This window comes from Camellia sinensis, unplaced genomic scaffold (assembly GCF_055761805.1).
Source record: "Camellia sinensis isolate YWXY unplaced genomic scaffold, ASM5576180v1 Unanchor3, whole genome shotgun sequence".
Lineage (NCBI taxonomy): Eukaryota > Viridiplantae > Streptophyta > Magnoliopsida > Ericales > Theaceae > Camellia > Camellia sinensis.
Genome location: NW_028129178.1, coordinates 15,842,468 through 15,869,196, shown reverse-complemented (window position 1 = coordinate 15,869,196; position 26,729 = coordinate 15,842,468). Strand labels below are relative to the sequence as shown.

At 33.4% G+C, this 26,729-nt stretch overlaps 1 long non-coding RNA gene across 1 annotated transcript; it reads left to right on the top strand.

Annotated features, from left to right (window-relative positions):
- Positions 1-15,406: 15,406 nt before the first annotated feature.
- Positions 15,407-25,685, top strand: LOC145816189 (uncharacterized). The gene is made up of 3 exons (XR_014358643.1): positions 15,407-15,546; positions 20,561-20,664; positions 25,586-25,685. It is a non-coding gene; the product is annotated as an uncharacterized LOC145816189 (long non-coding RNA).
- The last annotated feature ends 1,044 nt before the right edge of the window (positions 25,686-26,729 follow it).

Below are 26,729 nucleotides of genomic sequence, written 5' to 3'. Positions count from 1 at the left end.
AACCACTTGCGTGGCTAGTCCTTTGGTCACTAAGTCTCTCTTAAGGAGAAATTTTGAGTTACACTCTTAGGAGTATAATAGGAGGCAAGACTTTAGTGTTTGTTAGGAGAAGGTGTGAGTTCAACTCCCTTAGATGTTAATCTAATAACTAATTACTAATTTTTGCTAATTAGAAAATAAAAAATAAAAGCAGAAAAACAATGAAAAAATAAGGGTTGAAGATGGAAGAAAAAGTAAAAGGTGTGAGTTTAACTCCCTTAGATGTTAATCTAATAACTAATTACTAATTTTTGCTAATAAGAAAATAAAAAATAAAAGCAGAAAAACAATGAAAAAAGAAGGGTTGAAGATGGAAGAAAAAGTAAAATAAATGAGAAGAGAGGGGAAGGAAATAGCGAAAATATTGTACGTAAATATATTAAAATATACATTTTTATAATTATAAAAAAAAATTAAAAAAAGAATATCATTAAATATGCAATAATTTTCCCAATCAATATTAAAATAGATGTATATTTGCAAAACAAAAAATAGAAAAGAAAATAATATTATATAGATACTTTTTTCATATTATAGAACAAGTAGTGCTATATAAAAAATAAAAATAAAAAATTGTACGCAAATATTGCAATAAAAACAAAATAAGTAATGCTATATGGGTGTAATTTTTATCATTGTTACATCATTTTGAGAGTAAATTTTATATAAAAATTATGGCGACATATCATTTTTCTTGTAAAAACATTATGTTAATTTGGACCTAAACATCTAAAAATTCAAGAAATGACTAGTGCACACACCCTTTAAAAAAAAATAATCACACCATAAGAATCTCTAATTCTGACCCTTAAATATTTGAAAATTAATGTGTCCATTTATGTGTTTCACAACTATCACCACTATATCATAATCTAGCATCACTAAATTTAAAAACAAAGACGACCACTACACTCAAATAAAAAAATAAAATAAAAAAAAGGCAACCAATACACGTGATAATCAAACACCACTATAAATCATTAACAAAACATTCTTATGTATTTGGGGAAAAAAAAAGATTGGGAACTCTAAATTAAGAGTTTTAATAGTTTTAATTGGTGTGTAAGTCTCATGTGATGTGATGTTTTGATTTTGCTTTTTTTTTTCTTTTTTTTTTTATTTCTCACATTATTAGTGCTCTTTTAGAACTCCCAAATTAAAGGGATGTATCATTACTGATTTGGGAAAAACCAAATCTGTACATTTAATAATGTAGAATTTTCTTTACTCTATCAGGGCCCACAACTATAAATTTTCTTGTAATTTTATTGTGCATAGCTTTTAACTATAAATCAGCCAAATAATGTTTGCAATGCTTTTGTGATTGAAAAGAAATTGTTTTGCGTTAAAATAGTTAAAAACATATTTAAAAAAATAAAAAAGTTAAAAAATCATATAAAAAAATTTAAAATTCTTTTTCATTTCTTTTACACATTTATTCTAAAAATAAAATAAAAATTGAAGTGCTTTAATTTTCCAAATACTTTAATTTTTTCACATCATATTTTAACTTAAAAAATCACTTGACAAAAGAAAATTGAAAGATGGGAAGATAAGATTAATGGTATTTGGTTGTATTTATACCAAGTCATTGGTTAAACCATTAATCTAATCAAGGAGAGGGTGTGAGTTCTCCATGGTGTTAATCTAACAATTAATCACTAACTTTTGCAAATAAATAAATAAAAGCAAAAAAAACAATTAAAAATTAAAATTAAAGCAAAAGTAAAATAAATAAGGAGAGGGGGAAGGGAATGAGTGTAAAAATGGTCTGCCAGCCCGATATTCGACATAACCCGACCCCCCAGTCTAGGGCTTGGTCCATGCTTTTTTGGGCTTGACCTAGCCTGAACAGCCCAACCTGAGGCCCAAACTGTCTGACGCCCAACATCACTTGCAAGCTAAGCCCAAGACCAGGTCCAAACCCTGGCCCGAGGTCTGATTAACCCTAGGATTGGACTTGGGCCTATTCCTAAATTTTTTGGAACTGGACTAGCCCCGGTCTGACCCTAATTTTTGGCAAGAGCCCGAGCAGGACCAAGCTAGACGGGCCAAGCCAGGCCGATTTTACACCCCTAGCAAAGGGTCGTTATCTGTATATCTGTCACGACCCAAACCCGGCCCTATGGGTTTAGCACCGTAACCGGCCAGTAATCCGGGATTACCGAAGGCGCAGAGTAATACAGTAAAACAGAGTACAGGGCCTGGCGGAAGCCAATACAGTAAGTAAATAGTGTCCATTGAGCTGTGACAGTCTGTATGCCAAAATATTTTTCATGCATTCACATACAACAGTACAGTCTATACAAAATTTACAGTCACACAGTACGGGGACCTAATCCCCTGATAACAGTACGGTAAGCAGTCAGTCTATACAATCCATTCAGTTATTACAGAACAGTAAGACAGTGCAGAAGGGGGAATTGTAAAACACCCCTAAGCCTTAACAGATAGGCTCGGAACCTCGCAGTGAGGCACAAAGGCTGCCTTGACAAAACTGGAGTAACCCTGACGCTCCTAGCCGCGGTCTGGTGCCTGTACACCTACATATATATATATATGAGCAGTGAGCTAAAGCCCAGTGAATAACATAAAGCGTAAAGAGGTTAAGGATGAATGTCCTTACAGTATGAAAACAGTTCATTTCAATCAGTCATTCAGTTGTTCAGTACAGTAAACAGTCATATGTGGTACATCCGTTAGCATAGCAGTAAACAGTAGGTCTAGAAGACCGAACAGTAATGATGGCCATCAGTCAGTAAACAGTAGTGGTTCCACGAGAGAACCGACAGAGATCTCTGTAACAGTAACAGTAAACAGTAGGTGCTAAGGATGCCACAGTACAGTTCAGAAATAAAGGACATACATTCATTCAGTAAATAATACCAGTTCAGTAAACAGTTCAGTTCAGTATTCAAAAGATAATCAGTTGAACATATCTTTACACAATTGTTACTCTCTGAGTTCTGGGCTACAGTAGCCTAGAGCGTCTCCTTGAAATGCCAACCCTAAACAGTTAACAGATTGAACACACTCTAAGTTTCACAGTTGGGAAAAGTAATAATTAAATCCCTAAATTTGTCTCGGTGTGTTCTACATCTATATCCTCATTACCTCATTAAGATGTCTACAACTAGGCCTAAGAATGCCTAGGATGAAATGAGGATGCAAGGATGCACTTAGAAAACATTTTCAGAAATTTCAGTGAAACAGGGTCCCGCTCGAGCTCAGGTTCCCCGCTCGAGCATACAGGCAAACAAAGGTACACGCTCGAGCGTAAACTTTCCCGCTCGAGCGTACTGTGAAAGTACTGGAAGGGTGAAATCTCCGCTCGACGCCCGCTCGAGCGTGTCATCCAGTCCTCCGCTCGAGCACTCAATACTCCGCTCGAGCGGACTGTTCTACAGTGCAAGATGCTGGAAGCTCGATTTTCCCGCTCGAGCGGCACTTCCCCCGCTCGAGCGGACGACTGAAATCTGGAAATCCCAGATTTAAGCTCCAGGTTTAAAACCAAGCTTAGATGCATAAAATTCGATCCTCTTGGGCCAATTTTCTGGAAAACATTTATAAACACATAGCATAACATGTTTCAACACTCAATTTAGAAAATCAAAGCCCAAGGGTGTTTAATTCAAACCCAATTTCAAGCCATTTTTCAAGAACAATATGAACATGCAAACATGCATGAATTTGAAACACTTTGAAGCTCCAATTTGTTGCTCTAATGAGCCAATTCTTTTTATAACAAGATGATTTCACGAACTATTCTCAAAACATGGACATGCATGTGAGGAATTATGCACTACAACCTCAAAACTTCAATATATGTACATGCACGCAACAATTAAGCTTCAACATAGCAATTTGAGCCATAGGGTGGCTCTAAACCTCAACTTAGCTCTAACCCATGCAAGAATCAACTCAAAACATGAATAAGAAGACAATGGAGCTACCTTTAGTCTTGTAGTTCAAGAAAGGGAGCTCAAATATGCAATCAACCTTCAATTCTTCAAACACTTCTAGCCAATTCACAATGAAACAAGTTGAACTCAACTCTTCTAGCTCCTCTCTCTCTCTAAGGTCGGTTGTGTACAGGAAGTGGAAGAGGGAATGTTTTGTTGAGTGTAATAGGAGATCAAAAAGGGTTCAAGTAGTGGGCCACTCTAGTGGCAAAATGGTAAATAAGACCAACTATGCAATTTTAACTCATTTTAATCTAATTTAATCATACCAAATCAGTTTTTCAGATAATTATACCATAAAATCACATTAATTCTAAGGACCATAGAACACTAACCAATTCCTGGTTCGGCCGCCGATAAGGCCTTCAATTAGCAGTTTAATCAAATAATCAATCAACAGATAGAATGCAATTCAAACAGATGTACTATACATTTAAACAGATACAGTCAGTCAATTACTTCCAGATTCCAGTCAGTCAGTTCAGTACTTGATTCAGTTCAATTATTAGTCATAATCAGTTCAATTTAACAGTAATCAATGGTTATCGGTAACCAATCAGTCATTAATCAGTAAACAGTACGAGGGTTGTTACAATATCTATTTCTAAGAAGCTTTTGATTACATCATATAAATATCTCTTTCAATTTATACATAAAAGTCATTCTTTATAAGGTACAACTATGTAATGTATAAAAAAAATTAACTATCATCGTCTTTTTTTTATTGAAATAACGCAATAGTGAAATATATATATATTAATCCACGATATCTCACGTTAGTTGTCTACTTCTAAATTCTCTTCTTTCTCTTTATCTTTTCTACATGACGGTCTGAAAGGGCTATGAATAACAAGAGACATCACATGCAAATGTTGTTAGGGTAATGCTAAAATATGTAGACCATATGCGCTTTTGTTATATATTTTTGTGATATATATATTACATATTTTTATGGCAAATATTATATATTTTTTGCCTCGAAGTGGCCAAAAATAAAATGGGGTTTAAAAAGCACCAAATGGGCTTAAAGAGCACCAAAGCCATACTGTTTGGCCCCATAACAAATTCGATTGTGCTCAGTAGGTGCCCCTTCTTCCTAAAAGTTTGGGAGATTCTATTCTATGAGGTATACACCCATGAAAAACAGAACTAATGGGAGCTCCATGGAGAAGAAGTGCGGGTGTTGATCATTTTTCATTTCCAAACCCTCTGGCTTCCAATGACACTGCCAACACCATCCCAACAGCTAGTCTTGTTTATCATCCATGTATCATATATAATATATACACATACATACTATATATATTGCAAAAAAATGCATGCCTGCCTGAGACCCAACCCGACCAGGCTCAAGGCCTAACCCCCCCAGGCTAGGGCTTGGGCCATGTTTTCTCTAGCCCTACTTAGCCCGAAGCACGAGCTGCTTGACACCCAATGATAGTTGGAAGCTATTTTGGCGAAAATAACTAAATAAATAAATTAGGCTGAACACAAGCCTATGCCCAGGCCTGAAGCCCGATTACACCTGGGCATGGGATTTGACCTAGGCCTAGATTTTTACGAACTAGACCGACTCAATCTGGCCTAATTTTTTGCAAAAGCCCAAGCAGGGCTAGGTCAAATGGGCCTGGCTGGGATGATTTTAAACCCCTACTAAAGGGTCCTTATTTGTATATCTATTTCTAAGGAGCCTTTGATTACATCATATAAATATCTATTTACATTTCAACAGTGCTAAAGACCCCCACATAGGGGTGACCCTATCACCTCCACATACACGTGGGGGTCAAAGAGTGGAGAACAAAAAATAAAAAATAATTTTTTTTTGAGCCAATCAAAAATCAGTGGGGGTGGTGGGGGTCACCCCCACTGGAGGTCTAAGTCATTTTTTATTTACATTTATATATAAAAATCCTTTCTTTATAATGTACAACTATGATAATATATAAAGAAAATAAAAATTTAACTATCATAGCCTCTCTTTATTATTGAAATGACATAATAGTAAAATATATATACATATATATTAACCCACAATATTTCATGTCAATTACCTACTACTAAATTCTATTTCTCCTCTTTACCTTTTCTACATAATAGTCAAAAAAGGTTATGAATTGACTGAGACATCACATGCAAAAGTTGTTAGGGTAAATGCTAAAAGGTGTGTACCATATACGTTTTTGTCATGTATTTTTGCGAAATATAATATTTATTTTTATAGTAAATGTTACGTATTTTTAGCCCAAAGCGGCCAAAAATCCAAAAAAAAAAATAAATAAATATCTTGAAAAGTACACCAAAGCATCACTGTTTGGCCCCATAGCAAATCTTGCTATACTCACAGGTACCCGTCCTCCCTATAAAGGTTGGGTGATTCTAGTCTATGAGGCTCACAACCCATGAAAAGTAGAAGTAGTGAGAGCTCCATGGAGAAGAAGCGTGGGCGTTGGTCATTTTTCACTTGCAAAACCCTTTGACTTCAAAAGACACTTCCAACAGTATCCCAATAGTCAGTCTTGTTTATGATCTAGGTCTAGTATATATTTATATTGCAAAACTGGCCTGACTAGGCCCGAGGCCCAGTCTAGCCCAACCCTTTCGGACTAAAGCTTGGACCATGTTTTTCTGACTCAACCCTCCCCGAAGCCTAGGCCCAATGACACCTACAAGCTATTTTGGTGAAGGAAATTAAAAAATTAAAAAAATCAAGCTCAAACGAGAAATGACCAAAGCCGGTGCCCAGGCCCAAGCTGAGACCCAAAGCCTGATTATCCCTGAGCCTGGGCTTTGGCATGGGACTAGATTTTTAAGAACTGGACCTACTCGGTTCAACCCGATTTTTTGCATGAGCCCAAGCAAGGCCAGGCTGTGATGATTTTATACTCCTAGGAACGGGTTGTTACCTGTATATCTATTTTCTAGGGAGTCTTTGGTTACACCATATAAATATTTATTTTCATTTATATATAAAAGCTTTTCTTCATAATATACAACTATGATAATGTATAAAAATAAATAAATAAATAACTATTATAAAAAAATGACTTGTTAAATTTATTTAATTTTCTCCTTATGAATATAATATAATTTTCACAAAGTTTAAGTAAGAAATTATATTCGATTAATCATATACTAAAACTAATTCAATTTTTTTTATCCACACCCTGGCCCTCTAGACATAATTTTTTGTTCTGCCCCTACTAACATCTACCTTAATAGCTCATGTTAACAAACTTCATAAATCGAATGCTAGTCAATAATGGAATGCTAAGAAAAAGAAATGGAAAATTCACATAGAATTTGTTCAATTAAATACATACGGAGACCATGGACTTTTTGTAGAGAGTGATTAGACTAACAAAAAAAATTTGACATAGAATTTGTTCAATTGGATACATATAGAGACCACAGACCTTTGTATACAGTAATTCGATTAACAAAAGAATTTGTTCAATTAAATATCTATGGAGACCATGAACCTTTGTAGATGGCAATTTGACTAATAAAAAACTCACATATAATTTATTCAATTAAATACATGAGGAGACCAGTGACCTTTGTGGACACTAATTTGACTAACAAAAAAATTGAAATAGAATTTGTTCAATTAAATACATATGGAGACCATAGATCTTTATAGATAGTAATTTGACTAACAAAAGAATTGGCATAGAATTCGTTCAATTAAGTACATATGAAGAACACGAACCTTTGTAGACAGTAATTAGACTAACAAAAAAAATTGGCATAAAATTTGTTTAATTTTAGACGGTAATTTGACCAAAAAAAAAAAATTGACATAAAATTTGTTCAACTAAATACATATGGAGACCATAGATCTTTATAGACGGTAATTTGACTGACAGAAAAATTGACATAGAATTTGTTCAATTAAATACATATGGAGACCACAAACCTTTCTAGACGATAATTTTTTATGTGACCTACAAAATATTGATATGGAATTGTTCAATTAGATGTATGCTATTAAGTATTAACCTATGTAACCCTTAGCTTGTTTATGGTTTGATTATCTATAAGGAATATGTGTAAATTTAAAGGTAATAAAAAGTTATATAATCTATCATAAGTGAAAATATTATGAGGGAAAGACTTTAACTAGGTTGCAAACGAGTAATAGTTTGTTCAACATTGGTTTGAAAACCTGTTCATTTTCAAAGCATATTCAAACTTGGTATATTTAAGCAACAAGTTTATCTCAAACAAATTTTTAACAAGTCAAATACGAGTTGAGCTCGAGTAACTTATTTGTTTTTATAGTGCACAAATATTTAACAACGATCAAACTTGGCTTATTTACATAACAAGTTAATCTTGAACAAATTTTTAACAAGTAGTAGAACAAGAGTCAAGCTCGAGCAGTTTTTTTTAATAGTGCATAGTCGACAATAGGTTGTTTAAGATTGATTTGAAAACTTAATAAGATTTAAAATGTGTTTATAATTGGCTTGATTACATAAGGAGTTCTCGAACGAACTTTTAACGAGTCAAATACTAGTCGAGCACAAACAACTTTCTTTGTTTTACAATCCTAACTTTAATTAATATGTAACAAAAAAAAATAGTTTAATTTGTTAAATCTAACTGGGGACTTTTACTTCCCTTTGGACTTGCCACTCTCCGAAACAAAAAGAGAAAGACAACTTATTTAATTTTTTAACTAAGTCCACGAAGAAGGAAAGTTACTACACCCACATAGAAAAGAAGGTGCAGAGAATACATTATAAGAATCCTAAATCTGCGAGAAAACTAAGAGCTAGTCGGAAGGAAAGAAAAGATATCCATTTGAATCCTTACTTGTGTACTCGTTGACAAAGTAGAATGATAACAAAAATAATACATGTAATTGACCTTACTTAATTGAGACACAACTAAGATTAATTTGGTTAAGATGTAAATTTATTTTATTTATTGTAATATAAGTGATAAATAAGTTATAAATAAATTGGTAGATAGTACTAGCTTACCCATTACAACCCAACATTAAACATGCTACACATGTCAAATTAACCCAACACAATTTATTTATTAATTAATTAATTAGTTAAGTTGCTATTGAACTATTTTGTGTAATATATTTGTAAGTCAACATGACCCTACAAACCAGTTAATCGAACAGGCTTGACATTCCTAGACTATTCCAAATGAATCAAATAATTAAATAAATTACATATATGAAGAGTATTTTTTAAAGATACAAATTAATATTTGGTTTGAAGTATTTATTTCAAGGGAAAAGGTGTTTTGAGGTTATGCTCAGACACGTGGCATGGTATGATGCACTTAGATGTATGAATATGGTCCAAATAGGCTTTAAGTGATCTGGCATATGAGGGCGGACTCAAGAAATTAAATCAGAAAGACACTTATTAATTATTACATTAAAAACTTTTACAAAAATATTTCACATAAATTTTTACGATTGACTTCAAGAAAAATAAAAAATAAATAAAATAACGTTATTTGTAACTAGTTTATCATGGACCAAAAAAAAAAAAAAGTCGTGGATATAAGTTTTAAGATAAATTATATAATGATAAAGTAATTTTTATACCAAATGTGTGTAAAAATTCAATATAATAGTAATATTGCGTCATCATTGACATGTGATATCACCAATCAATAGTAAAGAAATACATGGAGGATGAACAACACATGTCAAAATGCAACTAACAATCCAATAAATTCCATATCTTTATTGAGATTAATTATTTTTCATGTCAATTATAATAGACATCACCACTATATTGAAATTTTCATAAACAATAATAAGACTTATTGTAGTCTCTTTATTTTCAATCAAAATAACCATTATTGTTATCATAATTTAAAAAATATCATTGACATTTCACTCTAAATAATATTTTTATAATTTTTTTTATTTAAAGTATTTTTTTATGTTTGTAAAAAAAAAAAATCCAAAACTTAAGGGGCACGTGACCCTTAGACCCTCTTTGCCTCCGCCGCTGACAACTACTGACAACTACCGATGTGGTTGGGCTTATGGGGCTTACTACTGGAGGTCATTGAGATGGTACTAAAAGGCTAATCTGGCATATCAAATTATATGTGGTTAGTTAATCCTTCTTAAGCAGAGTGTACAAATATCGTTAGAGTTGTTAGACAGTGTTCAGGAAGCTTGAAAGGCTAGCCAAAATGCCTTTGGAAGGTTCCTAAATTACTGCTGAAGAAACACCTTTGGGTTCAGATGGAGTTGAGCACGATTCTTATGATGTTAGAGAGGCATGTTTAACCCCTACCATCCTCTATTTTCATCTACGAAAGTGTACAGGTGGTCTTACGCCTCAAAGAATGTGAATAATGCAGTTATTTAGGCTAAATATAACATAATATTAACAGAATTAGTAGAAAAATAGCTGGTATAGTGTATTGTTAAGGACATATGTATAGAATATGTTACTGTTGAAAACTATAATGTAGTAGCAGAGATTTAGCTGTAAAACTCTCGTAGGAACAAGGAGACTAAGTTCAAAGATTAATTCAGATATAAAACATATGCAAAAAATGGTAAAAGGCTTTGTTTTGCTCAAAAAGAACTCTTAAAGCTAAATTTGTGAAGAACTGGAGCTTCTACTATGGAGATTTTCAAGAGAAAGAGCTTCCCCAATAAAGAAGAAGAAGAACCCCTTATTTATAGAGAAATAAAGCTTCTAAGATTTAGACAAATGTATAGACCAATAATTGCATATAGATACTAATATGCTATATGCAAAGTTTATTTCCATAATAGGAAAAGAAATTAATCTTACCATATATAGTAAATTTCAGGAGTAATAGTTGTCTGCCACTGCTACTGAACAAATTGAAAGATGGTTGAGATTACCTAATTAGACCCCCATCAATGAGAAAGTGACACTTAAGAGGTGACTACAGACACCTCTTTTTGACCGACCCGATGATAAAAATAGGAATGTATTTCTCGCATAATTCTCAGTAAGAAATATAGAATTTATGTTTTAGTTCCAACCCTATGTCTATTTTGGCCTAAGTGTTTAAGTCTTGCTCAAAACTCTCATTCGAAACCTTCTTTCCGCTCTTTGTTCTGAATATTTTCGTAGTATTTCGAGGCTTACTTTTAAACTTCAAAATGAAACTTTTTTCTGAGGAAAACGAGCAAAGAACAGTGTAGAAATACGAGGAAATGATGATAACTCTGTCGAAAAATCTTGTTTCGTGCAAAATAGTCAACCACAGCTAACTTTTTTGGCCGGCCAGCCAATTAATCGGCCAACCAGCCGATTAGTTTGCCAGCCAGCCAAGGTTTTTTGGCCGATCGGCTAATTTGCCCAGGAGTAGGGCAATTTCGACAAAATTCTTGTTGAAAGCGTATAGGTCATGCCATTTTAGATCTTTTGTTGATACATTCATGCACGATGTACGCACCCACCCCCTTTATTATCCTCATTTGGCCTCTATTGTCAAAGGGTGATTGTCTTCTTCCCAAAAGAGAGCATCCAATACAACCACCCTTGTCACCCCATTATACTTGTCTCTCACCTTGTCTCCCACTTCCTTGACTTGGCTTTCCATCATTGGCTATATGGAGGAACAAAGGAATGAATGAAAGGGAAGAGGAATGAATTAAGAGAAAAAGAGAGATGTATAGAGAGAAAGAGAGAAGCCTTCAACATTTGAGCTATAAGCTTCCATACACTGATATACCATTTTCCATATATCAAAACTAGCCCAGAAATTCTGTAAGAGACATATTCTTGAGCCTTAATCGAAAAGAGAGTGAGTGTTGTTGAAATTGAGAAAAACAGAAAGTTATATAACTCCCTACACACACACAGTGTTAAACAACCCAAAAATACCATTCTAACTAGAATTTCAAATTTTCGAACTGAGAATTGAGAACACACTTCATAAACTTGAAAAGGAAGTTTGGAAATCAAATTCTTCTTTGGAAGGTAAATTTTACATAATTTTCATTTTCTTTACTTTCTTGCATTTTCTTTCTTATATTGCTTTTCTTGCTTCAATTTCATGTTATAAACCTGTTGTAAGTTAACTGGAAGTGGTTAGTTGAGCCACTTGCATATTTTTCATTTGTTTTTCTGGTGTTTGAACAAAATAGAGTTTTTTTGTCCTGATCTGATTGGCCGGCCGGCTAACTTTTGGTTGGCTAGCCACCTCTTCTAGACAAAACCCAACAGCCTCCCGATGTCAAGAAAAATAGTCTTCGATGGTCTCAAAGGCCCCCTGAAGCTCCTATTTTTCTTTTATTTTAGTTAGAGAGAGTTGTGAGAATATTTTGCTGTAACATTTTTGTTGCTCTTCCCCCCAAATCTTATTTGTAATATTCAAAGCGTTGTAATAATTCCCTACTCCCACTTCTTTCTATCACGTTCTTTTATTTGCTTTCCCTATCTGTACATATGTAGTATATCAAGCTTGTTATCATATCCATGCTTTGCATCCATGTTTTATACCTTAAGATCTGGCTAAATTTGCATATATGAGTTTAATCTTATTATGTGATTTTGTGCGCTATCTCATGTCTTGAGATGATTCATATGTCATATATTTTAGAAGTCGGATCTTTAGTTGAATTTTATGAATGAATTGCATTAGGATCTTGTATATAAGATCTTGTATATAGGATCATGCATGTTTTATTAATTTTATTTTATAATTATTTGCAGGATGTCGGTAAATATGCAAGTTTTTGTGCTTTAGCATCCCGCTTGTGTATTTTTCTTACTATGTTTAGTTAGTTGTGAAGGTGAAAGTTTAGTTAGTGTGAAGTGCAAGTTTAATTTGTGAGGGGTGCAAGTTGAATCTGTGTAGGGATGCAAGTCTAATCTATGTAAGACACGAGTTTAATGTATGTAGGGTGTGGGGTGCAAGTCTAATATGTGTAGGGATACAAGTGTAGTCTATGTGAAGTGTAAGTTTAGTTTGTGTGGGGACAAATCTTACTTTGTGTGTGAGATCAAACATGGCCACTATTTTTTTTTTTTATATTATTTTTCGGTTTGAGTTATTATTTGCGTGGTTTGAATTAATATATTTTTATTTACAATTGTATTATTCTAAACGTTTTCTCCTACCAATATATATATATATATATATTAATTAGAAAAGTAATTTATTATTTATATTAACTTAAGTCATACAAATTATTTTAATTCTATAAATTTTTATATAGTTTAGATTATTAATTTAAATTTTTATTAAATATGTGAAATATTAGTTGCATTTTAAAATTTTAAATATATTTTTAGAACAATATCAATTTTATAAAAATAGAATTTGTATATTAAATATTAAATATATTTTAATAAAATAAAATAAATTTAAAAATATAAAGATAATTTTTATTTTTATTTTTATTCAAAGAATGAGGTGAGTGTACGTGTGCTGGGATAGAACTAGGAGAAGATTATGAGGGGTCATGACTTTCTGTCTCTGTGAAAATTTTATTTTCCATAGTACTTCTAAATATATATATATATATATGTATGTATTATTTTATAAATAAAATAGCATCTTAGTATAAAAGATATATACTTCATTCTTTTCTCATCTTTTATTCTCTATTATTTTTCTAGAAAAAAATTTATTCATTCTATTAGAGATTGTTTATATGATATTTAAATTTTTTTATGTGTATATGTATAATTTATATATCATATTGTACATATATGTGTATTTGTCTATACGGTAAAAAAATATTATTTATCTTTTAACCCCTGTAGTAATAAAATCATAATTTCATCTCTGTATGAGAGAGAGAGAGAGAGAGAGAGAGAGAGAGAGAGAGAGAGAGAGAGAGAGTACGTGCAAGGCATATTAGTGAGTGTAAGAGTTAAAGGTAAAATCCATTTAGTTTAATTTTATAATTATGATTTAAATTGTGATTTTAAGTGTGGAGTTGTGAGTTCAGTTTAAAAAAAATAAAAATTTATTTAGTTATGAGTTTTGAAAATATTTTTGATTTTTTGAATTTTGAATTTTGAAAAGAATTTTGAGTTTTGAAAAGAGTTTTAAGTTGTATTTTGAGTTTTAAATTTTTGAATTTTGAGTTGTATTTTGAAAATTTTCGAATTTATTTCTTTTAAATATTTAAAAACGTTTTAAGAAAAAATTATTTTTCATTTAAAATATTTTATTTCATTTTTGTAAAATTTTTAAATTCAAAACACAACTCCACACTCAAATCATAAGCAGACACATAACTCTCTAAACTCAATTCAAAAACTATTTTTAAAACTTATAACCAGACATATAACTCAAAACTCAAAACTCAATTCAAAAACTTTTTAATCAAAATATATTTTTTTTATTTTTATATTTTACTGAAAAATATTTTTTGTTATTTTTTGGGCAAATTACAAACACCCCTCGAGATTTGGTGAAAATATAGATTCCCCCTAAGGTTTGAGAAATTACAAATTGCCCCTTGAAGGTCAAATTTGCATAACAAATTAAGAGAAAATCTGTATGAAAATAAAAACCTCAGGGGGTAATTTGTTATGGAAATATAAATCTCAAGGGGCGGGATGCAATTTCTCAAACCTCAGGGAGAATTTGTATTTTCACCAAACCTCGATGGGTGTTTGTAATTTGCCCTTATTTTTTTAAGTATTGGCCAAATAATTTGTTATGGTTTAGATATATATATATGGCCATCCAAATTTTTTTGAAATTAAAAAAAAATTAAATATTTTAAAAAATAAAATCATTATTTTAAAACATAAAATAAAAAATATTTTTTTAATTTTTTCTTTAAATAAAATTTTAAAAAGAGTTTAGTTACGAATTTTGAAAAGAATTTTAAATTAAATTTTGAATTGTGTGTTTGATTACACAATTAGAAAAGAATTTTGAATTTTTTTATTCAAATTACAATTTCAAAAGAATTTGGTTATCGGAATTTTTATTAGAATTTTGAGGTGTGTTTTTGGTACCCAACAACGGCTATATCTTTTTATCCTCCTCTCCTCATTTGCGATTAAGCTCACATCCCGAACCCACTATCGCTCTGTGAAAAGTTTTGGTTAGGGTTTCTCTCTCTCTAGAATGGACAGTGAGAAACCCTCTTCCTCCTCCACTTTCTTCACATTCCCAACCAATCCGCCTCCATTCCTCGCCTTCTTCGGCAACGGAACCCCCAATTCAACGTCCTCTCCGTTCTCTTCTCCCCAACGATAGATCCATCATCGTCCCCCGTCAAATTATGTGAATTCATCATGTCTCTCACTCCATAAACGTTGAAGATTCCCAAAACGGCTTCGAAGAAAGAGAGATTTGAAGAGAAACCTGCACAGAGAAGAGAGGTGAGAAGCCATGGGAGGGCAGGGAAACCCTAGAGAGAGAAACAGAGAGGGGGGAGAGAGAGAGGGGGGAATGGGGGAGGGGAGAGAGAGACGTTTAGGGGAAAAAAAAATTTAAAAACACGATTGGGAGGAAATCGCTTCTTCCTGCTGTGGCAGCATCCACCCGGATGGGGATTGGGAGGTCACGGAACATGTCCATTTTCGCCACAGTTGACAAGGTTAGTAATTTTACATACATAATATGTGCTATATATTTACATATATACATATTAATTGTGCCAAATTTAGTTGTTTGAATTCTCGACTTGTATCTGTAGAATTTGTGTGAAATTCTCGTAGAACATTCTGGTAATCTCGTAAATTCCCAACTCTGAAATTGATTGCACTGTGGTTTCCTTTTCATTGATTTATTTATTTATTTTTCTTTTTTTCTTTGTGTCTGAAGGCAGTTTGCAAATATCTTTTATCTATGTCTTGGCTGTTTAATTATCAGTGTTAAGTATTTAAGAGCTTGTTTAGTACATGATGTACATGATGACTCTAGTTTTGAATGATTCACCATATTAGATGTCTCTATCTTTTGAAATGATCTTTGTTTAATTTGAAAGTGGTATTGCATTGCAGTTCTCTTTTTAGTTTGGTTTATACACTGTTTAACCCACATTACTTTCATATTCTGATCTGTTTTAGTGGCATTTGTTTCGTGTTTCTATGGTACTTTAATTTTTTTTTTTTTTTTTTTGGGAATCTTGAAACATTTATGTTTTTCATCTCAAAAGAATGATATGCTATGATTCTTTGAACGTTTTGGCTCATACTTGGCTGTTGAAGTTGGGGAGATCTTTAATTGTGCTGTGCTTACAATACTAGGCAGCATAGCCATATCATTGTGTTATTACTGCTTTTTTATGCGGAGGAAATTATTTATTTCGAGGCCTTTCTAGTTATGATTTTCTTATTTTTTAGATTGTGCTTTGATTTTCTGCATACGAGAATGGATACTATGCCCTGTTACTTGTATGGGTTATGATGTGGGTAATTTCATCCAGCAGATCAGGAAAGCTTTTGATCTTTGTTTTTATTTTTGTCTAATTTGTGTTCACTTTGATAATTCTCTCTGTTGACCATCTTGATGTTTAAAGTGTTGTTGTTTCATAGTATTAGTTAAAATGACATGAATGAAAAATGTTGTCTTCTAGTATTATTGTGAACATTCGAAGGGTAGTTTTTGACTCGCTAAAATGAACCTATTAAATTCCACAAATAGGGTCTTGTACCATGTTAGAGTTGTGCCGGCTTTTGTGATTGATTTTTGTGAAAATAGAACTGCTCTTTAAAATGCCATTGTTAGTGAGCCCCTCTTTGATTCGCACCATTTTGAATTTTTTTTTTTTCTTTCTTTCTTTCTTTGTGTCTGAAGGCAGTTTGCAAGTATCTTTTATCTATGTCTTGTCTGTTTAATTATCAGTGTTAAGTATTTGAGAGCTTGTTTAGTACATGATGTACATCGAATTCTGTTCTTTTATTTTTTTAGCAAGAGAAAAAAAGCTTGATATATATATATATATATATATTGCATGAGAAGAACAACATGCTTTGTCCTCTTTTTGATAACCAAGTCTATTTATTTCATCCATGAAAGCCATTGACTTCCATTCTTAAATGAATGATCAAGTTATGTTGGCTTTCATTAGTGGGAGTTTTCAGAGGCCAACTGTTAATGGTGGACTGTGGAAGCATATGTGCCTTTGTTACTGATCTGTCTGATGTAACTCATGCTGTATTTCCATTTGCATATGAAGTTGGCAACTAAGATGTAGTGACTTGTGACTCCTCCCTCATCCTTGTGTTGTTTCGTAAATAATCCCACATTTGGTACTGCAAAAGTTGCTCAGAATAGCAAATCGCACGTGACCCCTTTACCTACATATGAGGGATTATTTTGTCCTAGGGGTGGGATAGTTAAACCGGGGATAACTCTTTTGCATGTGAATGACTAAAATGCCTTTGCCTGGCTTACACATTCGGGGGTATCTTATCTGCCTAATCCAAACCGAAATCAAACATAGCCGGTGTAAAGTGGTGACTGTGCTCCTTTTTTTGGCACCTTTCTAATATATTTACTTGTCAAAAAAAAAGGGAAGAAGAAAGAAATGGGCCGGAGTCTTCAGTGATTTGTTTTTGGTGATGCATCTAGGAGCACAACAGGAGAATCTTTAATGGAGGTGTAGTTTTTATTTTGAAGTCGAAACATTTGATATTGATCCCTTTTTTGGATTACTAATGTGTTATGTCTTGATATTTTGAAAATTTCCTGTGTCGGCATGTTCGTATCATGCGTAGTTTATGGGCAATAACATGATCTTTACTGGTTTAGATAGTCTAGTTCCTTGAGTTGTTGGAGCTTCTGTATAATGGTGGCCCTAATTTTGTAGGTATCTCTTTTGAAAATGAGACTTTAAACAGTATGGTTTCAAAGCTTGGTCATATATGGCAATAGTGGACCAGAGTGATGGTCTCTATATTCATTTTAGCAGGGGAATTAGACAACGCATTTGACATCAAAGTTTCTTTGAATCTATTTTATCTGCACATAAATGAAAATTCTCTTTGCATGGAATTAGCTGAATGTCTTTGCTTTCTAGTACAATAAAGCTTGGTTGCAAAACCAAAATGCTGATATTCATAAAAGTAAACTTTTCATAAAAAACTGAAAACTGCTCGTAAAATGTTTGGGATGGTTATTATTATTATTATTTTGAATTTATTGCCGACAGCAATATAGTCTAAAAAGAACAAAAGGTTATTATTCTTTTAGCCTTATTGTTGAGTTTTTAGAACCCAAAAGCATATGCATAAAAAATTCTCGAATTTCTTTGAGAATAAGTAGATAAGGAGAAGAGGTGAACCAACATCAGAATAACTGGAAGATCTTTTGGAATATTAGTTTCTAATTGCTATGACCTTTATTTTGAATTGTTTTACTTGTGTTAAAATGTTGAGTTCATATGACAATGTCATATTTTGTCTATGATTATTTTATAGTACAAAAGAATATCAGCTTTGAAACTGTTCTAAGTGTGCTTTTGCCGTAATAGCGCTGTTGGAAATTATTTTAATATGCATTAATAAATCTTCTTCTGTGCTTCAAGTGTTCACCTGTCTTTCAAAGTTTTTTTTGCTATTTCCATTGCATTTGCGGCATGTTTACTAGATATTCCTTTTTCGGAGTCTTTTTAAATGTCATGCTGCAACAAAATTTTGATCCTTGTGCATGATATTGCATTAGAAAGCATTGCAATTTTAGGCTATTTACCTTTGTGGAGATGTTTTTCTTCTTATTTTTGTGTCGATTTTTAATTAAGAATTTGGATTATCTTCTTTATTTTTATTTTGTATATTCTTTTCAATGATGACCAAAATTCTTTCAAACCTGATAGTCTCTTGTACAAACTTTATGAGAAAACAGGATTTTATAACAATGGAAAAAGGAAATGACAATTGCAATTTCATTTTTAACATACGGTTCCCACCATACTTATAAAAGTAGCATGTGCAACCCTCTTCAAATTCTTTTGTCGACAGAATGTTCATTTTTTTGGATGTTGTACCAGTCTCGGTTACCATCCTTGTGCTATGTCTTGATAGTCTTCTTCTTTTTTTAATCTTCTTTCCAAGAGGATGAAATAATGAATAAGCTGCGCATCTTTTGATTTGTCCTTTGAATTTTTTTTTTGATAAATAATTTATCCTTTGAACTTTTCATCCTTGAGATCCCACTTATCTGCTAACTGGGGGTTGAAAAGTTGCATGGCCCATGGTTAGCCAAATTCTCCCCGTGATTATTCTTAGATGGATGACGGTGGCATGAATATGCAAGTGGTTATTGGATTAGGAGTTGTTTCTGGATTTTATTTTTTGTTTAGTTGGAGATGCATTTTCTTTCTGTGTTTTCTTACTTGTAGAGGATGCCTCATCCTTGCCTCTTTTTTGATCTATTCAATAAATTCTGTTTTTGCTGATAAAAAAAAAAAAAAGTCCTGTCATTTGAATTCAGAGGTGGTTGATTGGTTTTGAATGGTATAATTTCTTCTTATCCTGATGTTTGTTGTTTTTTACTGTCTGAGGTGCATTCTTTACAGAAAGCTGTATAGGGTACAAGCTTCAGTTCACAAGTCAAGCTCACTTATAAATGGTGTAGAATTCAATTTATTTGATGAGCTTGCTAAGGCTTGGTTTGGCTTAGTAAGCCATGATTGCTTTGATGGTTTTATTTATATATTTAAGTCTTTATGTGGAATTTTCTTTGTACCATTTAAGTAGGAAAAGATTGATGCTACTTTTTTGCAGTGAAGCATTGTTGGAGGATAATTTAAGAGCAACCCACCACTTGCCTTGATGAGTTTGGATCATTGAATATTAAGCAAGCTGAGTCAGTTTATTATGCTAACATGTGCTAGATGAAGGTGAAGGTTCCCACTTCATCTAGACTGTAAATGAGATGAAGCTAGCCAAGTACAAGGAGCTTGAGCTTGGTTCAGTAGCATAGGAGCTAGGCTCAATCTCAGCTTAGACTTGTTTTGACAAGTAAAATTCATACAAAGCCGGTTTTTGGAGATAAGCCACTACTAATTCGATATTTCCTGGAGACGTTTCTTTGATTGACTTGAGTGTAGTTTTTGATTCTCTCTTCTTCTTCTTCTTTTTTTTTTTTTTCACTTTTTATTTATTTTTTTACAAGATGTAGTTAAGAAGTTCAGCTTTTCTCTGCTTCTCTTTCTTTGGCTTCTTGCTTTGCACTTCAACTTTTCAATGAGAATCTTGAGGGTCCATTTGATTAGAGTAAAAAATATGATGGAAAACAAAAGTGATAGATAGTGAAGTGAAAGAAAAGGTGAAAGGAAAATTTATTTTCTCGTTTGCATTTGGTTTAATTTTTTGTGAGAAAGTTACAATAGTTGGCTACTTTAATGAGAGAAAAAAGTGACTGTATTTTTTTGTAAGAATCTAGAAGCAAAGTTGCCATTCTGGTGTGGGTTGTATAAGATATTTAACTTTGTTGTATTTTCCACCCTTCTCTTGCTAAACAAATACATGAAATTAAATAGTTGAATTTTTGTTCTCTTTCCCCATCTTCATCCTGTTCAAACTCAGTCTGAGTGATTGTATGTTGTTTCTTCAGCAGTCACTTGCTTTGCTGACATCAACTGTTCGTTTGAAATTATTTTGCAGTTGTATCCTCCTAATGATTGGCTAGTGGGTTCATCCTTGCCCTCTAAATTCAGCCCAACCATTATTGAATCAGCACTCAATGAGCTTACCCCAAACAATGTTAGGTGAGTTCATTGCTGCTCCGAGAAGCTCTAGCTTACTATATTACTGATACATATGCTATTATTGACACGTCCTTCCCTTTATATATTTGTTTTGTCCTGGATGTACATTTAGTATCGATGATGCAAAATGTCCTTAATTTTGGCATTAGTAAACAGGCTAATGAAGTATCTGTTCAAAAACATGCTAATGAAGCATTTAGACTTCAGTTTACACAGAGCATACAAGATCACTCTGTGCATGCCTGCAATACTTGTTATACATTGCATGTTTGTTTTAGTTATTATTAGAGAGGTCCATTACATGCTATGAACAAATAACAGAGACAGGAGTTCGCAGCTCAAATAAATAAATGATTGTATGTTGTTCTTATATACCTACTTTATTGAAAAGACACATGGAAAATGCTTCATCTTCAGTTGGATCAGAAATTATCCAGAGAGTAATGTGACTAATAAAGTTTCTGATAGAATTGTTGTCTTTGCGAGTTAAATATCGTAAGTGTCAATATAGTCAATAATAAGACAATTTGCATGTCGCTGTGCATACAGGATCCAAATGCCATTGTTTCAAGCATACTCATAACGTGTGGTTTGGCTGGCATAATATGAAAGCATGTTTAAGGTGAATGTTCATTTATTTCATCTAGAAATTTAGGATGCTAGGAACTATCCAGAAAGGATGGGAAAACTGAAATTTAGGCAATCAACAATGTCTTGCCTTGCTACTTGAAGGTTTGATTTCAGTAGAATATTCAAAAACTTGATTAACGTCTGCTAATTTGTCATTGGATTTTACAGTAATTATGGGTATTGTGAGTGCTCGATTCATCTTTCCCTCCTCTCCGTTTAGTACATAGCTAGTGCATTTACTGGTAAAACTTCATTAGTACACTTGCCCAAATGGAAGGTAATGATATTGAGGACATTCCTTTCACTTGGCAATTTTGATGTTGAATAGATGTTTAGACAATAATGAATACTTGTTGACTATGCTCTTATGTCCATTCTTGCCCAACAATTGTTGGGACACTTGCAAAAGTGTTCACCTTTATTGACTTAAGTACGTGCAGAAGTCCAAGGGCATTACTCCTCCTTGTCAAAGAATTTTTATATGGTTATTATTTTAGGTTAAGTATGCTATATAAGTGAATTCACTTTCATTATTGTACATCACATTCCATCCCACATCGTCTAGGTGGGAAAAGTTCCTGGGCTATATAAATGAGTTCATATTCCTTCCAAGTAACAACATGCTTTAAACCCTTGAGGGCCTAGCTCAAAGTGAACAATTGTTATGATTTGAGATGGGGGTGTTATAGTAGCAGAAGCTGTTAGAATATTTCCTTATTTCCTTATTTAGATTAGATTGTGATTGTGATTGTGATTGTGATTGTGATTGTGATTGATTGATTGTGATTCTTTAATCAGTCAATCAATCAATCAATATAAAAGGTGATTCCTTAATCAGTGCCTTAGGGCTTCCTTTTGTAATAGTTGATTGATTAATATAAAAGGTGATGATATCATAATCATCACTCAAGCTTTGTATTCTCTTAAATTATATGGTATTAGAGCCAAAACCCTAAAAACCGTCACTCACACAGCCGCTACCACCAACCAGCCATCACCTATCACCACCCATCCTATATCGCTGGTCCTTGAGTCTCTGTCGGAACCAACCAAGGTCCCATAGAGCTGTTTCGACTTCAGCCGAATGCCTCTCTGGCCTAGTCGACCCTCATGAGGGTTGTCCTAGCCTCTCTTTATGTATTTTGGCTCCTGTGGATGAGTGTTTGTGGGTTGCCCATCTTTTGTTGCCTCTGAGTCTCTGTCGGAACCAGCTAAGGTCCCACAGAGCTGTTTCGACTTCAGCCGAAGGCTCCTCTGGCCTAGTCGACCCTTGTGAGGGTTGTCCTAGCCTCTCTTTATGTATTTCGGCTCCTGTGGATGAGTGTTTGTGGATTGCCCATCTTCTGTTGCCTCAGGTTTCTTTCCCTCTACCTATGTTACACGGACTCTTTGGAATTTAGAAGGTACCTGTGTCGACACGGGTACGGGTGCGGGATACGGCCGGGATACGGCTCCTTAGAAACGGATACGGCAGAAGAATCGAAAGAGAAGAGAGCAAGGAGAGAACCTGGCCTTCGACTTCAATCGGTTGCAGAGCATCGATCGATCTATGAAGTTGATCGATCTGTGAAGCTTGATCTGCGAAGTCGATGTACTGTGCTTCGTCGTCTTCCCCTTTGAGCTCGATCTCGGACTCTCTTCGTCGTCTTCCCCTTCCGTCGTCTCTGCGAAGTCATTGCTCTACCAACCAATTTTCTAGGTCTTCCTCTTCCGTCGTCTCTGCGAAGCTAACACAATTTTTATTTCTATAGGTCTCTGACTTTTCTTTTTAATATAATTTGAATTATATATAATATAAATTATATTAATATAATATTATTCATATTATATAATATTATTTATTCAAAAAAATATTATATAATATAATATATCATAAATAACATAACTTTTATGTCTAAAATTAAAATAATTTATTTTATCATATATAATATAATTTATTTTATGTCTGAAATAATGTTTATAATTTTTATTTATTATTTATTTGTTATTTTTTTAATAAAATTTGTTATTCCTTAAACTTTTTAAACTCATCTTCATATAATAAATATATTTAAAAATAACTATTTAACGTATCTCCATACCCGTATCCTAATTTGGATCCGTATCCACGTATCCTTAATTTTTAATTTTAAAGTGTCCGATCCTTAGATACACACCCTGTACCCGTTACCCGCACCCGAGTCCGTGTAACGTAGATTACTATTAGGAATCTCTCTCTCTCTCTCTCTATTGATAAATACTATTAGGAATCTCTTTCTTTTGTTTCTTGATTGATTTGCCGGAAGAATTTAGCTTATGGGCTGATGTATAGTTTGGCCTTTTTCCCTCTTATGTAATTTTTGCCCAGGATTTCTCCTTGTGTCTCGTTCTGGATTTTATCTACCAGGAAGAGGAAAATTCTCCTTCATTATTCCCCCTTGAGATACAACATGAACAAAATAAAGTTGGTTGTCTTAAGGCTGGTCAGGTTGAATTCTCAGACTATTTAATCTTGGATTAGAAAACTTAGGCTGTCATTGATTTAGTAGTATTGGACAGCCAACATCAATCATTATATTCTCCTATGTGTTGGAGGGCTAACAAGAATTTGAATCAAATGGAAATTGATTGGATGGGATTTTGGTGTGCTGAGAAGTTGATGTACAAATGCCTAGGAGGACTAGCTCCAACCTTCAAAATCACAATTGAAGAAATAATACCTATTGGGAGCAAATATCAATCATTTTATTCCTCCTTTGTGTCTGCTTAGCAAAATCATAGAAGAAATAATAATACATATTGGGAGCAACTAGAACGGAAAGAACCCTCCTTGTGTGACTTGACTACTTAACAAAATCATAGAAGAAAAAATACATATGAAAGCAAGTCAAATCCAAACAAAAGTATAAAGAAAAATCTTAGCCACAACATATCCAATTTTTTATAGGAAAACTTTTGACTTGAAGGATAGCTAAGGGACAAGCTTGAAAGAAAAAATCTTCCATTGTATGAAAATTGTGAGTTTTCAATCAACTTTGTTTCCATCTATTAAAAAACTGAGATCTCAAGTGGAAGTAGACACCCAATCTATTAAAAAACTGAGATCTCAAGTGGAAGCAGTCTCTAGGGATTTTCATGGCTCGAGCAGTGGCCAACGATTTTGCAAAGTCTAAGGTGGTTTTAACTTGGATTTTGGATGGGATTGGTCTTCAAGTCATCTCATTTATAAATACTCGTTCCATCCCCAACTGTTTGTCAATTTTCAGCATTCATGCCTTTTAGTAGGGTCAATAAATAATGTATTTTTTTCCCTACAAATTGAAAGAAAGAATAAATAAAAAAACATAGATGATTTTTTTGGGATGTTTGGAATAGTTAAAATGGACCAGCAATTTCGTACGGGAGGAGAATTAAACTAGTTTTAACCAAAATAAATTTGTCAAATAAGAGAAGCATCCATATTCGCTTGCACTATCAATTGATTAATATGCATTTTACATCACTTTAATACATTTTAAGTTTGTTTTGGTGATTTCCTAGTCAATGGTGGATCGTGTTTAATTTGTGGTGAATTCACAGAGTATCATGGATGCTTGATACTCTACCAACCATTCAGGAACAAACATCACCGATTTCCAGTGGTATAAGAAACACGCTAACAAGTTTTAGGATTCAACACCTAAGGCACATGAACTGGGTTAGGGTTGGGTTGTTTCTATTTTTTTTTCTCCCTTACTAATGGTGAATTGGTTGGCTACGAGGTCCTGTGGTTTTTGTCCGTTTTGATTTTCGACAAGAAGAAGGAAAAAAGAAAAGAAAAAGGGAATCCTTTTGCGTGTCTAATTGATTATTATATTGATTGCAGAATTGATTGGCATAAAGCAAATTCGTATTGGTTTAATTGAATAAAATGAACAATTCATAATCTCTGTCATGTTATGTTATCAATCCTAAGCAAATTCTTTTCCATTTTGAGGGCTAAATCTCCTCTAGACCTTATTCAAGTGCCAAACAACATTTTAAGTGTGAAGCATTAGCACTTTATCTGAATCACTAGATCTTTAGCATTGTCAAATTAATTTTTTATTTGAAATGTTACTGCAATAGTCGTTTGACCATTAGATGTGAAATAAAACCCTGTTTATAGATGAGGGCTTATTAGGGTTATATTTTAAGCCTGGCTAAGAAAGATTTATACAAGTCAACTAAAATTTGGGATATACGTAGATCATGGGATATACGTAGATTTTGTTCCCTAGGAATGGCACTGTATAGTTACCAAAAAGCATGACATTTTGCATTTCAACTGCAGGAAACTTTCACCAGAGTAAATGTTCCCATAGAGTGGCTGCGATGATTTTTTCCACGGCAAAGCATGGCTGGTATTAAGGGCGATACATGTTAGATTAGCCCAATGTAAGAATGGAGTGTCCGTGTCGTGTCCGTGTCATGTCCCGTGTCTGTGTCCGTGTCCGTGCTACATTTTGCCTCTGTCAGATGGCGTGTTTTATGCCAAAGTTTGTGTTAAGAGTTCTTGGACTCCAGTTGCTGGTCTAGAGTGAGCAAGTGAGGATGCAGTTTAAGAAGTGTGTCCTTAATGCCTCTTTTGTTGTCTATGGAAGGAGAGGTATAGGACTTCATTTCAAGGAGTGAGGTGTTTGTGACCATGGAAGCATTTTTTTCCCTTCTTTTAAGCAGTTTATTTGTGTGGCCTATAGGGGTTTGCTGCAATCATTGGACTTTTTTGGTTAATTCTAAAGATATATTTTGTGTCATTTTTGCTTCTCTGCATGTACTCCGGTTTGCACCCTGTTGAAGCTCTTTTGGATTTTTCTTATTTACAAAACTATGTATATTTTTTGTTGGCTCTTCATGAGACTCATTGCCTTTTACGATTTTCTATAAAAAATGATCTTCTTAAAGTTGTAGATTGCTGTTTATTCTTCCATCCTTGGTCCATGCAAGTTAATACGGGACATTGGGACGTATATCACCTAAGTATGCATCTCTAAAAGTTCCCAACATGGTTTATTCAACAGGGAATGATCTCACAAGGTTGGATCTTCCTGTTTAAATTAAACTACGTAAAAATGTTTTTACTTCTCTTGTCACCCTGTTCAAACTGCGTAAAAATGTTTTTACTACTCTTTATCACTCCTTCCGTTTTTGAGAGACGCAACTAGTTGTTTTCTGAAAGTCAACATTGCAGATCCATTATCATTTGAATTGAGATTTTTTGGCATGGCAGTAAATGCAGTAGTTTTGACTATTAAGTTTCATACATTGTCAGTCTTGTACTCTTGTTATGTTCTTTCGAGGCTGGCTATTATTTGGGATCAAATATTTATGCATCAAGTGGCATACCATGTCCATTGAAGGTAAGCAAGGAACTAGTTATGTGCTCAGGCATAAACATTTTTTCATTAAAAGGAAGGCCGTAAACATAAGATTAGTGC